Genomic DNA, 17333 nt, shown 5'->3' with positions numbered 1-17333 from the left:
TCACTTTGCTGTTTTATATATTACTAATGGGTTATAATTGTTTAACCTCAGCACTGACCTATGATCGCATGCATTTTAGTTGTAACTATTTGAATGCAATGCTCCAATGTCTTGTGATTGCTAAGACAAACTAATGAACATATTGTCGTTTTATCTTAAACCTAGGACTACATTATATAATAAATCCTTTTTTTTAAGACAGCTGGTATTAAAGAGGTGGAACGGACGAAACGATTTTCAATCTTTTTCGATCCATAGTACACTAGATGAGCCTTCTTAAAAAGCTTTATTAAAAATAGCATTAAACAGTTTTAAAACAGAGATGTGTGCACGCATTGCCCTTTACTACAAAGGAATACATATGCACCGGCGTGATGCATTAAAAACCACTGAAGTCTCGTTTTATTAAGGCCTTGGCCGTGGAAACTAACATAAATTTGTTATGAACGTCACAAGATAATAATACAAAGACTCAGTCTTCAATGATGTCTGTGTTGACAAATGTTAATAAAGATTTTTGACTTTGATACAAGACGAATACTTTAGTCGAATAAATCAGATCGAGCCAAGTACATGCATTATACTTTGCTTTTCATCACTACAGGAAGTGATGTAAAGCAAAGTTGACCTCGGCAGGATTTGAACTCGGAACGTTAAACGTTAAACGGATTGGTGGAAGGAAGGGAGGGAGGAGGTTATCCTCAAACCGGAGACTGGTCCTATTTATTGTAGCGGAGTGAACTCCCTTAAAAGTATTCTAGCGCCCGGGCGATCGCGCGTGCGCGTGGTGAAAATTGGTCGTGTTTCATCAAACTACATCCAGAGGTATCTTGTAATTTTATCTAATATCGTCAGCTGACTGAAAGGTGCTCATTAGAATTCATCAGTTAATTTTGACATATATTTGTACGTTTTTTTTTAATATATTTTAACGTTTTTTTTTTTAATTATAGAATATGTTGTTTTATTCAATTATATAATATTCTCTTTATTAATATTATTTAATTACCTTTCATTTACTCGCATCGTCACTTTTTTCTCTTGTCATCACTGACGTCTAAAACATTTGGTCAAATGAGAGATGGCTGATGGATTTAGCCTCAATTCAACTCTGCCGACCAAACTTGTAATTGAATGCATTCCAACTGCGACTTACTCCGGCATTTTCAGGACGCATCCAGTATGCGAAAATGCTATATCTTATATTATAGGATATAGCATTTCTCCATAATTTTATATATATATATATATATATATATATATATATATATATATATATATATATATAGCAATGTTAGATCTCTGAACGAGGTATTAACAGTAACTGCACGACAACGTGAAGTATATTTGCCACTTAAATGCGGCTGAACCCTAAGGGTGGATGTTACTGTTGCTTTTAGCCCCAGGAGAACATCTTCTCCAGCTGGCTATTGACACACATCTGTGACCTGTCTATATGCATTCAGTTACGAATTAAAAACAACACTTCTGTTGTAAACGTTATCGACTGCTCATAATCAATGTATAGGTTTTACCTGTTCGCCGGTTCGCTGCAGGCTAGCGCTCTGCGGATGACTCCCTCATAGCAGCCTATTCTTGTTACTTGTGAATATACCCTAGCACTACACCATCTCTCTTCTGCTCTCTCTTACACTTTTGCTGTTTCCTACTCTCTCTCTCCCTTTCCTTTTCTTTGTTTTTCCCCTGATTAGGTAACCAAGTATCTCCTTTACGTCAGCACACTTGTTTCTGGCCTCTTTCTTGTACCTCTCTCTCTCAATGGGTGTCCGTGCACCTATTCTATAGCAAGACACCTATTTCTGCCTCTCTATTTCTCTGTTACACTCTAACCTTTCATCATTTGATACTGGATCACCTCATCTAATGACCCCCCTCTGTTGTACCAAGACACGTGCTTTTGTCTCTCTGTCCCTTTGTCACATTCTAACCTTTCATCCTCTGACACAAGTTCCCCTCCTCAAATGCCCTGCCCCTCTCATAATTCCTTGTCTTGTAAGTTACTTGGTTACCCTACCAGTGCTGGTGTTACATTAAAAGTATCCAGTCCACACTGTAATGTGGTTGGAAGGGCATCCAGCTGTAAAAAGCATGCCAAAACTAACCTCACCTGTGCTAGCCCTATGTAAAAAGCACTGAGTCCACTTTGCAGAGTGGTTGGTGTTAGGAAGGGCATCCAGCCATAAAATCCCTGCTAGTAGCCTGGGGTAGTTTTTCTACCTGGCCGACTCCTATCAACCATCCTACCCATGCATACATGGAAGGTGGACGTTAAACGATGATGATGATATATATATATATATATGTGTGGCTGTGTGGTAAGATGTTTGCTTCCCAACCACATGGTTCTGGTTTTAGTCCCACTGAATGACACCTTAAGCAAGTGTCTTCAATAGCTTTGGGCCAACCAAAGCCTTGTGAGTGGAATTGCAAGCCAGAAACTGAAAGAAGCCTGTATATATAGTGTTGTATATATATATGTGTGTGTGTCTGTCTGTTTTCTACCACTGCTTGACAACTGGTGTTGGTTTGTTTACATCCCCATAACTTAGCAGTTTGGCAAAAAGACACTGATAGAATAAGTACCAGGCTTAAAAAAAAAATAGGTACTGGGTTAATTTCATTTGACCTAAAAGTTAAAGGCGGTGCTCCAGCATGACCACAGTCTAATATATATATATTGAATTGACAGAGGAGGAAAATGCCAGATGGGCTGGCTAAGAAGATGCCACTCAAAATTACTACTAAGTTTAGTGACAGCCCATGATAATCACCTGATTCTATCTTGCCAGTTTGCATGTGATGTACAAGTTCTTGAAATCATAGTGTGGGGGTTAAGAACCACAGATCTATAGCAACTGGGATGAAATTGAAACTTCCACCATTGATGTTTCTTTTGACAATGGCCCAAGAGTGGTTAACTTCTTGGATCTTACTCTAGACTTTAGGATGCAGCTATTATCTCCAAACTATAAACCCTAAATCCATTCTAAATAATCTAGTGAAAATACACACACATACATGCATATATATATTTATCATTGTCATCATCATCATCCTTTAATGTGTGTTTGCCATGCTGGCATGGGTTGGCCAGTTTCACTAGAGTTGGTAAACCAGAAAGTTGCACCAGGTTCTGGCCTGATTTGGCATGGTTTCTACAGCTGGATGAGCTTCCTAATGCCAATCACTTTACAGTGTGTGCTGAGTGCTTTTAATGTGGAACCAGCATGAGCAGTATTACATGGTGCCAGCACAAGACTTTTGCAGGCCAATCTTTTTCACCAGTGGAGAGTGACCTTAACAGTTCTGCTGTAGAATATGTGTCTTCTTCACAATTACAATGAATATGGAGATTAGTACATTTGCATATATTTTATCTTCATAGTCAGTTGTACAACGCATTTGGTTTAAATGTGTCAGATGCAAGTTTTTACTGCATAGACAACTAGCAATTCCATTTACATCCAGTTACTTTTGACTGATTATTAGTCTATGCAACTTTATTTAAGGTCCATCCATTCATTGATGTGGTTGGAAGCAAAATTGTTATTTTGTTAGGTTACCATAGTTTTTGAGTGCAAAGAATGTGAAAGGAAGAGTTGGAAACCTAATATGGCTACCAAAACTGCTATGAGGTTGACCTTATCCTGACCTAGGTTCAACATTGGAATTGAGAATACTAGACCTTTAAACTGGGTCAAAGTATATTTTTTAAAACCCAAGCCATAAGTTGATTATGAATTAGAGGGATTTACCCATTGGATGAAATACAGTGGGATTGCTTACCTTAAGTAATACTAGGTACTCCTCACAACTCAATGCGGTTAGCCATATCTCAGTTTATAACTTAGTGTTCATACAGTACCCACTTGGATACATTATCCCTATCTATTCATTATCTGTATATATTTGTACATACACTTTCATTATGTATGATCACAATTGTCCCACAAATGGTAACGTGAAACTCTGAGTAACAGTTTGTGAAGATTTTTTCAGCTTTAATAAAAGCATATTACTCTACCTTTGGTAGTCAAGTAGTAATTTTTTTCTATCTTGTTTTGCATTTATGTGCTTACCTCTGTGTATGTGCGTGTATGTGTGTATATATATCAGATTGGAGCCCGGTGTGGCCATCTGGTTTCACCAGTCCTCAGTCAAATCGTCCAACCCAGCGGACGTTAAACGATGATGATGATATATATATATATATATAGTTGAAAAATATCATTATAGTTATAAATATACCATAAACAATTATAGAAAAATGGAGGAGAAAAAGATGTAGCAACATCTTTTCCTCCTCCATTTCTCTATAATTGTTTATGGTATATTTATACCTATAATGATATTTTTCAACTACTATTTTCATATTCTTACGAGTTGCTCTGGCTGTTTTCTGTGAGTATGATGAATCTTTATTAGAAATCATTCTTTCTCTCTTTTGAATTTATTTTTTCCCTATATATATATATATACATATACATATACATATATATATATATATATATATATATATATATGAGAGAGAGACTCACACACACATAATTTATCAGCGGTGGCTGTTTCTCTTGTCTAAGAATTTCAGTAAAACATATTGCAACATGTTTTGCTTTATCTAATTTTGTTTTCGTCACATAGAGAGTGAAATGTTATTTGTGCTTAACATTTAAGGATACCAGTGAAGAAGTTAAAATATTCAGGTGAAGTGGTTGCTAGCTAGATAACTTATCAAAAAATTTAATTTATGGCTTCAGAGTTCATGTGTATGTTCTTGCTGTTTTAACTAACCTTAGTCTATTCTTATCCAGCAGTTCTATGATCAAAAGGAGATTTTTAGACACTATCTTGGACCACATTAAATATAAAGGCGCAGGCATGGCTGTGTGGTTGAGAAGTTTGTTTCCCAATCACATGGTTCCAGGTTCAGTCCCACTGTGTGGCACTTTGGGCAAGTGTCATCTACCATGGCCTTAGGCCAACAAAAACCTTGGGAATGGATTTAGTAGACAGTGACTGAAAGAAGCCCATCGTGTGTATGTGTGTGTGTCTTTGTGTTTGATAATTAATGTTGGTGTATTTACATATCCGTAACTTAGCGGTTTGGCAAATGAGACCAATACAATAAATATTATGCTTAAAAAATAAGTACTGAGGTTGATTTGTTCAACAAAAACCCCCTCAGGGTGGTGCCTTACCATGGCTGCAGCCAAATGACCAAAACAAGTAAAAGATAAAAGATGTTTTTTTTTGTTTTTTATATAGCTAGTACAAGCTTTTGTACCAAGGTAACATGATGAAAAATACACCTTTAGTTCAGTTGTGATCCTTTTCAGATCAGATATAGTCTCGAAACTGACAACTACAAAGCTTCTTAACACATATACTCACACACGGACGCACGCACACACACACATGCACACACATATACCTAATTGACAGTTTCTTACTTTCTAATCTCATAAGACCCAACCTTGCCTTATTCTCTCTCCAGTACCAATAATCACTGGAATCACAAAACAATAAGGGAGCATCTATGTGATCCCTTGGCCTGCTAGAAATATATATATATTGATAAGGAGAATGAAGAATTTGAACATTCAAACTTTATTTCCAGTCAGTTTATTCATAATAAACTTGGAGAAAATTCACTATCTGTCTGGATATTATATCCCTCCTCCTACTATATATATATATATATATATATATATATATAAACATAAACATAATTAAGGGATCAGCAAATATTTGCTTCACCATATACCGAAGTTCAGAAATAGCAGCTAAAAAAGCTGAGAATCCCACAGATCCCTTAATTATGTTTATAAATATATATGAGCTTTTAAATAAGTTTTCCACCAATAATGGTGCTTTCATACCGATGGGCTTGGTAAAAATTATTAATTGTTAATTGATTTATTAATTAATAAATTGATAATCCTTTACCCTTTTAATTTGTAATAATTATATATATATATATATATATATATATATATATATATTTATATATATATATATATATGCACATATAGGAAAGACAGAGCAACCCAACCTCAACTTGCTCCTACAATTCAATGCAATTCTTGCAATAGGCTGTTTAGCGGAAGATATGGGCTATTAGCTATCAGGAAGCCCATCATCCCCTACAGCACAAATGACCACCCCCTTCAGACTGAAATGTACTAAATACTTAGAAACAAGTCTTTGCCAAGAGAGAGAGAGAGAGAGAGAGAGAGAGAGAGAAATTGCCTGTATGTGAATAGGATTTTTGCAAAATGTTTCATATAGCTGAGAATGTACCAGCACCATCAAATGTGTTGATAGAGTACAAGCATAGCTAGGATTGCTGTACACACACTGTGTGTGTGTGTGTGTGTGTGTGTGTGTGTGTGTGTGTGTGTGTGTGTGTGAGAGAGAGAGAGAGAGAGAGAAACTGTCCAGTGTATGTCAGCATGGTAAAAATAGGTGATAGCAATAGTATTGTTGATTCATTAATGATAATGTATTTATAATTTTGTATTTGAACTTTAGTTTTATAATAGGAACGTAGATTTTTGTGAAACAAAAGAAAAGTTTTGACAGTTTCTGTATGTCGTATTGCAGTTGTTATTGTTCTCTAAGTCAGACCTATAATCAAAGATGTTCTAGCTGGTAGCCCAAGACTATTTGACCCAACAGGGTAATGATTTAAGGGAGATTTAGTGAGATTTGTCAGCTATTTTTAGCAGTTGAGCATGCTGCACAAATGCTTCCTCATTGGTTCGTGGCTCCAATTATTTACTGATGCTTGGGAGAGGAAATAAGAAAAGCTTGTCTCTCATGAAATTTGAACAGAAAGTTGAAAGGTTATTTGTACCAATTTTTACTACTCTTTGATTAATTATTATTTCTCTCTCGATCTCAGGCACATTTTTTTTTTTCTTTATTTGATTTTTAATGGATATCTCTTCTAATGTAGCTAATAGGTCTTCTACATTAGCTGGTTGTTTCAACCTTAATGTATTACTGGTATTCATTTGAGCAGCTTAACTAGAAAGGAAGGTTATAAACCCAAATATTCTCTTGTGGATTTAGAACTCAGAAATGTGAGAGTGGAATAGTCTAACTGATACCCACACGACACATAAATGCTAACTGATGATAAAATACTAAATATCATTTAAATATCATTAGCTCTCTACAAGCTGTGCTTCTTTCTCCATTCTACTGTTGCTAAATAAAAAAACAATAGCCACTTATGTATAAAAAAAAATAATGCAGATAATTTATGAAAAAGCAAATTTCTTGCTGTACTCGTCCAGAGATGATATTTTTTATGGATGTCTTGTGTTTAAAAACATGAACTATTTTAGCAGCAGATGAAAATCGTCCAGTAATGGTGGTGAGAATGCTAGACACACATTTCTGCATCATTGGGCTTTGTCAGTAGCATGTACCCACTGCCAACCACATGTCAAGACAAAATCCATTGCTCCTGATATACAAAAATAGTGATTGAACAAGTACTGCTGTTGCAAATAGCTGCCCAGCTGAATAAAAATTCATTATATGCAACAGAAGCAGTATTTAGTCAAAATAGCCATGTTTTTATCATACTTAATGTAGATACATTGCAAGAAAGTAAATTTACTGTAGTATTTGTCTGCAGATAATCTCTTATGGACATACTGTGTTCAGAAATGCAAATATATCAATAGCAGACGTATTTGCATAAACTTAACTTTTGGTGTGAATTGAACAAATCTTCTTGACACAGTATTAAGTTGGATACCTTTCCTGACACTAAGCCTTTCTCATCTCAACTATGGTATTTTATTGGTCTTTGTCCCTTGAGCCACAGAACTGTGCCACATAAGCAAACGTTAACTACTGCTGATGTAATATATTGATTTCTGGAAAGGATAAAAAACAAAGTCAACCTCAGCAGAATTTGAACTCAGAGTGTAAAGATGGATGAAATGCCTCTATGCATTTTGCCTGACATGCTAATGACTCTGCTGGCTCACCGCTTTTACCTATGTAATATATTGATACTACTGGGTAGTGGTTATGTTTATGTGACACAGTTTTGTAGTTCAGTGGACAAGAAGGCCATTGAGCACCCACACCCACAGAATGGGCTCTTTTCAGTTTCTGCCTACCAAATCCACTCACAAGGATTTGGTCAGCCTTCAGCTATAGTAGAAGACACTTGACCAAGGTGCCACATAGTGACACTGAATCCATAACTGCATGGTCAGGAAGCAAGCTTTCTTAACCACACAGCCATGCCTGCACCTAAATGACTAGTTGCCAAGGTGATAGTTTGTAATTTGAAGATGATTTGACTGGTATTTCTAGCAAGTAGAATATCCTACCTCCCACATAAATAGCTTCATTATTGTTTTGAAATGTTACCCAGTATATTGATTATGGAAGTAATTGTATCAATGTAAGACACTTGGTTGGCTGACTGACAAAACAAGAGTTTAACAAGCATTTGGTGCAATGTGAATTTCTAAGTGTCCTGCCCTGCTGCTAATGACGTTTTATTTCAGCAGAAATTGCAGAACACAATTTGTTCAGCAACTTGCACATATGTAAATGCATCCATGCACAACTTCCTACATGTTGCAGGATTACACTTGACTCTGTTTATTTTCTCATTTTCCTTTTCTTTTCTTTTCCCTTGTTTTGTTGCTGCTATTGTTATTTAGATCCAGGCAAGCTGGCAGAATCGTTAGCACACCAGGCAAGATGCTTAGCCGCATTTTGTTTGTCCTTACCTGCTGAGTTCAAATTCCACTGAGGTCGACTTTGCTTTCATCCTTTCAGGGTCGATAAAATAAGTACCAGCTGAGCACTGAGGTCAATATAATTGACTTGCCTCTTCCTCAGAATTGTTGGTTTTGTGCCAAAAAAAAAAAAAAAGAAGATTGAAACTGTTATTTAGACCCATGTCACTTCTGATTAAGCAAACCTATGATCAGCGGTGGTTCTAGTTTCAATCCCAATACACATCACTTTGGACAAGCGTTGTTTTCTACTATTGTCCTGGGTCAATCAGTGGTTTATGAGTGAATTTGGGAGAGGAAACTATAGAAGACCATTGTCTGTAAGTCTGTGTGTATGAATGTTTGTGTGTGTGTGTGTCCCACTATCTTAACTTTGTGTTTGCATTGATTTGTTTACATAACTGTTTCGTAGAAGTTAAAGAAGAAACTGACAGAATGTAAATATCTGACTTGAAATATATACTGGGGTTGATTTGATCAACTAGACTAGTGGTTTTCAACCATTTTTTGCCTATGGATCTCTTTGATTCCTATTTTATTCGGGTGGACCCCCCCCCCCCAATAACCATTTAATGGCATAGGTAAAAATATGGTTGAGAACCACTGGTTTAAGTGGTTAGTATTAGGAATGATATTCAATCATAGAAACTCTGCCAGACCAGACACTAGAGCACAATGCAGTCCTTGGGCACATTTGGATCCTGTCAAACCATCAAACCCATGTCTGCGTAGAACATGGACATTAAATAATGGTGGTGATATGTTTTCAATTTTCATGAGACCTACCTTTAATCTTTTAATTGCTTCAGTCATTGGATTGCAGCCATGCTGGATCAATCACCTTGAAGAATTTCTAGTTGAACAAATCGACCCCAGGGCTTATTTTTTTGTAAAGCCTGGTACTTATTCTATTGGTCTGTTTTGCCGTAAACGCACCAATATCAGTTGTCAAGCGCTGGTGGTGGTGGTAGGAAATAAACATACTCAAAGGGTGTGTGTGTATATATATATCATCATATATATATATATATATATATACACACGCATACATATACACAGACACACAGTGGTCTTTTAGTTTCTCTACGAATTCCACATCTAAGGCTTTGGTCAGTCCAAGGCTATAGTAGAAGACACTAGTGTAATTTTTTTCATTAGAGGCATCCGTTGCTTGGATCTTAGCAACTTTAAATCCAGTACTTAAGTATGCTGGCTGTTAAAGTTATAGCACCTAAACCTAAGGTTGTGTATGCATGTGTGAGAGAGAGAAAGAGAGAGAGAGAGTGCTATTTGTGGTTGGTATTTACTTTGAACACCCTAAAACTATTTAGTGTCTAAGCTTTGGTTATTATCTACTAGAAATGTATTCAATAACTGATATTTTACTACCCTCTTAGGTCACCATATATGTTTTGAGAATCTGAAAGAGCTTCACTATGAAATCTAATCCTACTTGTTAGATACAACATGAATGACTCAGAATTTCTGGCCAGCATTTTATCTCTCTTTCTCTCTATCTCTCTCACTCACACACAGGTTGGTGAAAATGAATCAGGGAATAGTAGTAACATTATAAAATAAAGTTTACTGGGAGCATTAAAAACAAACAACTAAAAAAATTATGTAATGAAGACAATAGAATGCACAGTAATTGGCAGAGAGAAATGTATTAGTGTTGGTGAATAGATAACTCAGAGATGCCATCGGTATGAAAATTATTTCTCGTTAGCCTTTAAATGTTACAATAAATATATTATGTAGGAGTAAATTATTAAGTGATAACAAAAAAAGTTTCATTGTCGCATTGTTGTTATCATTTTCTTTTTGTTTCTTTTTTATGTCTACTTTTTCCATGCTGGTCATGGATTGAACAAAGCTTATTGAGGCAGTAGCCTATGGCCTGATGCTGTTCTTGTGATCAGCCCTTAGTTTTCTAGTGAGTTTAAAAAATTTTTGCTGGTTTTTGCTTAAAACTGCTGAGCTAAGTCATGTTGTTTACCGGAGAGGTAAACAAACACATTTACATAGATGTACACACACACACACACATTTTCTAATTGTATTTGTCTAGTGAATGACTTGACATGAGACTGTGTAGCTACATCATAGAGAGGTCATATATAATGTGTGTGTGTGTGTGTATACAGCTTGTATGACTGTGCTGTATATATATGCATATATATACATATACACACAGCACAATCATACAAGCAGTGTCATTCATTTCCAATAGTGTGCAAAATGCAAAAGCATGTCTGGCTATGGAGAAATATTACCTTAGCTGGAAACAGGTGGGTTGTTGGTGACTTGGCCATAAGAAATCTGCTTCAGTAAACTTCATCCAACCCCTGCAAGCATAAAGATGTAGGCATCAAAAAAAAAATGACTGACATAGAAGCATAGAAATTAGTTTGGTTTAGACCAGAGGTTCTCAACCAGAGTCCATATAAGATTTTGGGGGATCCATGTAAGCAACATAGTAAATTGGAGATCCAAAGTAATATTTCAAGGATCCATGAAATAATTTTGCTTTGGATGTATTTATTGCAAGTTTCTTTCTCTAATGTTTTACATAGTTTTTAACATGTTTCCAGCCACTGAAACATGTTCTCTCAGAGAAAGTTTTTGCAAATCTATACAAGTAAATGTATCAGAATCAAAATAGGAATTTTGAAAGGGCTATCTATAAAACTAGTTTTTAAACATTGACTGGCTATGGGCTCCACCAGAATAAAATATTAATCAGAGGGGTTTATAGATAAATGGTTGAGAACCACTGCTGTAGATGGATGCTTGCTTCTCTTTCTAAATTTTGTGGTTACCAAAGTGAAATGGAGATGAATCCTATCATGTATTAATAATCAGAAAATAATCCATTCATTTTATCTTTTAATTGCAGAAATTAATAACTGTAATTAATATTCTTTTCAATAAATTGTTCACTATGTCATCTTTGGCTTTTAATTTAGTTATATTTACCCATTGTGATTGATGTCACATTGAAAAACTATCTCTTCCAGTAAACCAACGCAGACAATGAGTCCCTGTGTTAATTGATGAAGTGGAATGATTTATAATTGTGATAATAAAAATAATTACTTTATGTGGAGTGGGGTTTGTTTATATGTGTAAAGTAATTAAATCAAACAAATGAGATGGCAGGATGAAAATAATTGAATGAAAGAATTCTAAGAAAGTTTGTTAGTCAAATTGGTTACATTTGATATGTTCTTAGTATGCATAATAAAATATTAGTTTCAAATTCTGGCACAAGACCAGCAATTTCAGAGGAGGAGGAGGGGCTAAATCAATCAAATCAACAAAGTAGTGCTCTGCTACTACTTATTTTATTGACACTGAATGAATGAAAGCCAAGTGGAATTTGAATTCAGAATGTGAAGATGAATGAAATACCACTAAGCATTTTGTCCAGCATGCTAATGATCCTGCCAGCTTGTCACCTTATGTATGGTAGAAATATTACAAAAACAGCAGTAAATGTGTGTATATATATATATATATATATATAAGTAGAGAAATTTGAAAAGACAACACGAAACCGGTTATTTCTCAAAATACAATGTTTATATACCAAAAAGATTTTATAACATTTTTTCTGACAATTTAAATATATACTTTAACCATGTAACACAAGCCTTCTGTAGTTTTTTCACTCTTGTTATCTTTTATATATATATATATATATATATTTATATATATATATATATATATATATATATATATATATATATATATATATAGGAGAGGTAGGCTAGTTACACTGGTTCAAATGCTAAATTTCTTTGCACATTAAAGCAATTAGGCATTTAATTAAAACAGGTTATTAAAATGATTTACTTAGATGTTTTTTTTTACCCTTTCACTGTCGTGTACGTCACATGTGAAACACAGGACATCTTTCCCTGGCATCCAAGCATCATATATGATACACATTTCCATTTTTTTTCCCCAACTATCAGAATAACTTGAGACTTATGATAGGAAAGCTTTATACTACTCAGAGCATATGAAACCAGGGGTTAACTGAAAGTCTGAAAATAAGCATATCTTTTATCTTTGAACTGTTTCAGTCATTAGACTGTGGTCATGCTGGGGCACCACTCCAAAGAACTTTTTTAGTGGAATGAATCAACCCTAGTACTTATTTTTTGTTTTAAGCCCGGTACTTATCCTATTGCTCTTTTATGGGGACGTAAATAAACCAACAACATTAAAAATCGAACATTAAAAATAAATAACAAAACAAAAGACGTGCATATGGAATGTATGAACTTGATGCTAAGTAAAAGTGGAAAAAAAAGAGTGGGTTTTTCACATTTCGAGCATAGCTCTTCATCAGGAGGAGGTGAAAGGAAATGTCCAGAGAAGGAAAAAAGTCCAGGAAAAGCATGTATGTGGTTACATGGCTGAAGTGACTGGAAATCATATACATGTATATATATTATGGGCTTCTTTTAATTTCCATTTACCAAATCCACTCACAAAGCTTCGGTCAGCCCGAGGCTACAGTTGAAGACACTTGCCCAAGGTGCTATGCAGTGGGACTGAACCTGAAACCATGTGGTTGGGAAGCAAGTTTCTTATTACAACCATGCCTAAGCCTATGTAATCAGCATTTAGGAAAAACTTTTGAAAATACTTTATTCAGGCAAAACATTGATTGAGTTGTTGGAGCATTGGTCAAAATTCCTTGTGATATGCATTCCAGTTTTTGTGTTCTGGGTTCAGATTCTGCTGAGGTTAACTTTGCCTTTTGTCATCCTTCTGGGTTGAGAAATAAAGTAGCATTCATTCATCCTTCAACATGGTTGAACAACCAGTCAGTATTCACAGTATGGATTGTACTATTCATCCTTTCAATCGCTGAATACAAAACGTGGCTCACAAGACCTGCATTCATGTGATTTTCCTGACTCACCGATGATTCACCATCTCACCCTTTCATGCCAATGCATCACAGAGTTGTGAAGTCCATTTGCAGCTGAGTGAACCAAAGCAATGTGAAATGGTTTTGCTCAAAAACACAACACACAGCCAGTCTAAGAATTGAAACCATGATCTCATGATTGTGAGTGCAACACCCTAACCAATAGGCCACACCCTAACCAATAGGCCACACACCAGTGTAGGACAGGGATAGGCAACTTTTCATCAACTGGGGGCCTGCATTGTATCATTTCCAAGTGGGAGGGGCTGCCTGATAATACACACATGTATGAAATATTACTTGCCCACTTTACACTGAATTTTTTTGCAGTTCTTCTTAATTTTGTCTTGGTATGAAAGTTTGAATTAAGCCGGCAGCTCTCATTATTTCCTAATGATGATTACTAGTGTAAATAAATTATAATTTAAAATATTGAGGTGAAAAAAAAAGAAAATTCATTGATATTTTATTAAAGAACAAATTTCATTCTCTGTATCAATGAGATTTTTGCACATTCATATTCTTTACCATATTTTCAATATTACGTAGAAAAATTAGATGTTGCTACTTTTAGGTTATGCTGTAAATTAGTAACCAAATTAGAAACTCATCAAGGGCCGCATGCGGCCCGCGGTCTGCAGGTTGCCCATGCATGGTCTAGGACATTGAACTGATGGAATCGTATTGGATCGAGTGCTTTGTGATATTAGTATAGGCTGCTTATTTTTGGAGTTCAAAGAGTTAGGTCTGTCATGAGCTCTAGCACTCACAAGGTTAGAGCTTAACCAAGTTTCCGTGATTTTTTTTAGTTTTTGTTTTTATGGCTGGGTTCCAACCTGGGCTGCAGCAACAAAGTCCACCCGACGTGTTTCTCAGTCCTGGATCACTGTCTCAGAGTCCTGGATACATTCCAGACCAATGTCTCCAATATCAAGTTAATGTGTGATGTTTTCCTCTTCGTACATCACCATGAAGTGTATTCTACAAGACTAATTTGGATGCTTCCATCTCAGGGTGGTGCACACAGTGACCAGATAGTTGTAGCCATCTTTGCCTGATCTTTTTGCTAACTTTTGGCAGGTCTCTATAAAGGCATTCATTCTTATATGTTGCTGCTGTTTCACATTTAGGGCCATGGTGTTTAAGTGACTGTGACATAGGTGGAATATTCAGGCTCGATGTGATCAATTTAAATGCTAAAGGGTTAATATGACTTCCAGTTTAACTTCATCATCTGGTCATGGAGTTGCTTTAGTGATTTGCATGCATTTGGATCAGGTCTTCAGTGTAAGAAAATCTTCTTCCTATCTTCTCGACTAAATGATTAAAAGAAACAAAAGAAAAAATGGGTGGGATTGGATGGTAATATTTAGTGTTGGGATGCATCTAGGAGATAGGCTAACCAATGCCTGGTGTGTGGATTTGGCAGAAAGTAACTGAATGGAAGCCTGTCTTTGTACCTCTCCACCACTACCTGACAACTAGTGTTTGTTTATTTACTTCCCTATACATTAGTCCAGCAAAAGACATTGATAGAGTAAGTACTGGGATTAAAAAATAAGCACTAAAGTCAATCCATTTGACTAAACCCTCCACAGCAATGCCCCAGTATGGCTGTAGTCCAATGAGCGAAACACATAAAAGACAAAGGATATAGGAACTGTATATCTAGATTGCATTACCTTATGTGTTTTTCTTTCCTTAAAGACAACTGGGTGTGATTTGAGGGAGATTTTGCTGCTATTAGTTGCTGGTTGAGCAACCATGTAGAGCAGAGGTTCTCAACCATTTGTTGTCTATGAACCCCTTTCATTACTATTTTATTCTGGTGGGCCCCCATAGCCATTTGTTATTTAAAAACTAGTTTTATAGAAACTTCCTTCGAACTTCTTTTTTGTTTTTCACCCATTGACTTGTGTAGGTTGAACTATATAAAGTGTTAGAGAAAGAAATTTAGCTGTTTCATGTAATACATACCAATACATCCATCTAAAGCAAAATTTTTTCAGGGACCTTTAAAATATTATTGTGAATCCCTAATTTACTATTTTGTTGTGTGAACCCCCCAAAATATTACATGGACCCTCAGGGGCCCTGTGGACTCTGGTCGAGAACCGCTGATGTAGAGGCTCCCTCATTGGCTTCTAAAGTAACTGGTATCCAGCAGAAGCTAAAGCTATCTACTGTAGTACACATACTCAGTGAAGTACAGATCATTATGTCGCATTACACTATCAGAAGCAGCTCTCATCCCATTAATGCGGATATTTAGAATAGCAACGTGTGTGTGTGTGTGGCCAGTTGATCTGACCAGCTGATGCCAAGCCTTGTATCAATTGATTTTTACTGTACATATGATACTTCTGCTTTTTAACATCATCCTCCAGTTTTTTTTTTGTTTTTTTTTATATACATTATATATATATTTAAAATGAGAATTTTATATATATAAATTTGGCATTCCTTTATTCCATCTGTTGCATATGTATCTTTAATCAGTAATTAATGATGTCACCCTATAAGTGCAATTGTTACATGCAACTCAAAGGGTTGACACAGTCTGAGGATGTGTTCTGTAGGATTATGTATGCTGCATTTATAAGTTGCATGTATAGATTGCAATAATTAATTACTGGATGCAGATACATATGTAACAGATAGAGTAAAAGAATATCACATTCATGCCTTGTTTTTTGTTTTTTGTTTTTGTTTTTTTTCTCTCATGGGGACAGGAGAGGGTGTGTGATAAGAAGCTTGCTTCTCAACTACATAGTTCTGGGTTCAGTCCCACTGCATGGCACCTTGGTAAGTGTCTTCTGTTATAGCCTTGGGCTGACCAAAGCCTTGTGAGTGGATTCAGTAGATGGAAACTGAAACAAGCCCACTGTATATATCTGTGTGTGTGTGCGTGTTTGTCCTCCATCATCATTTGACAACCTGTATTGGTTTATTTACATCCCTGTAACTTAGCACTTTGGCAAAATGTGAGTAATAGAATAAGTACCAAGCTTAAAACAAAAAATAAGTACTGGGGTCAGTTCATTTGACTAAAAATTCTTCAAGGCAGTGCCTTAGCATGACCGCAGTCTAATGACTGAAACTAGTAAATGATAAAAAATTATTGATATGTTCTTTATACTACATTATAGTTCTGGAGTGAATTTAATATGATTATTGATACAAGCTGCAACCTAAATGGTAAATTTGTCATGCAATGAGTGCATCTGTCTTCCACCCTAGCGGTTGAGGGTACCTGTGGAAGAGGTAGACCCGGGAAGACCTGGGATGGGGTGGTGAAGCACGACCTTCGAAAATTAGGCCTCACTGAGGCAATGACTAGTGAACGAGACCTTTGGAAATATGTTGTGCATGAGAAGACCCGGAAAGGCAAGTGAGACCATAACCAGTGGCCTATGCCAGGGGTGTAACCAGCCCACCTATATGCATACCTTTCCTTCACTGGACACTAAACTCTGCTTGCAAAGACCTATTGAGGCAAGTGAAATCGAAACTGAACCAAATTCGATGACTGCCACCCGTGCCAGTGGAGCGCTAACAGCACCATCCAAGTGGAATCATTGCCAGAGCAG

At 36.1% G+C, this 17333-nt stretch overlaps 1 protein-coding gene across 6 annotated transcripts in view; it reads left to right on the top strand.

The window, feature by feature from the left end:
* LOC106872918 (putative aminopeptidase NPEPL1) overlaps positions 1 to 17333 on the top strand; it is an 88146-nt gene that overhangs the window by 32650 nt on the left and 38163 nt on the right. The window contains exon 1 of one of the 6 annotated variants that reach the window (XM_014920098.3): positions 687 to 825. The exons of 4 other annotated variants lie outside the window; for them this stretch is intronic. The gene's annotated coding sequence lies outside the window, so the exon portion shown is untranslated. Of the gene's footprint in view, positions 1 to 686; positions 907 to 17333 lie in introns of those variants that run through there. One more of the 6 variants, XM_089342158.1, reaches the window with a different exon arrangement.

Source organism: Octopus bimaculoides, chromosome 25, assembly GCF_046866305.1.
Source record: "Octopus bimaculoides isolate indiv1 chromosome 25, ASM4686630v1, whole genome shotgun sequence".
NCBI lineage: Eukaryota > Metazoa > Mollusca > Cephalopoda > Octopoda > Octopodidae > Octopus > Octopus bimaculoides.
The sequence above is the reverse complement of the archived record's forward strand: the minus strand, read 5'-3'. Positions and strand labels throughout refer to the sequence as shown.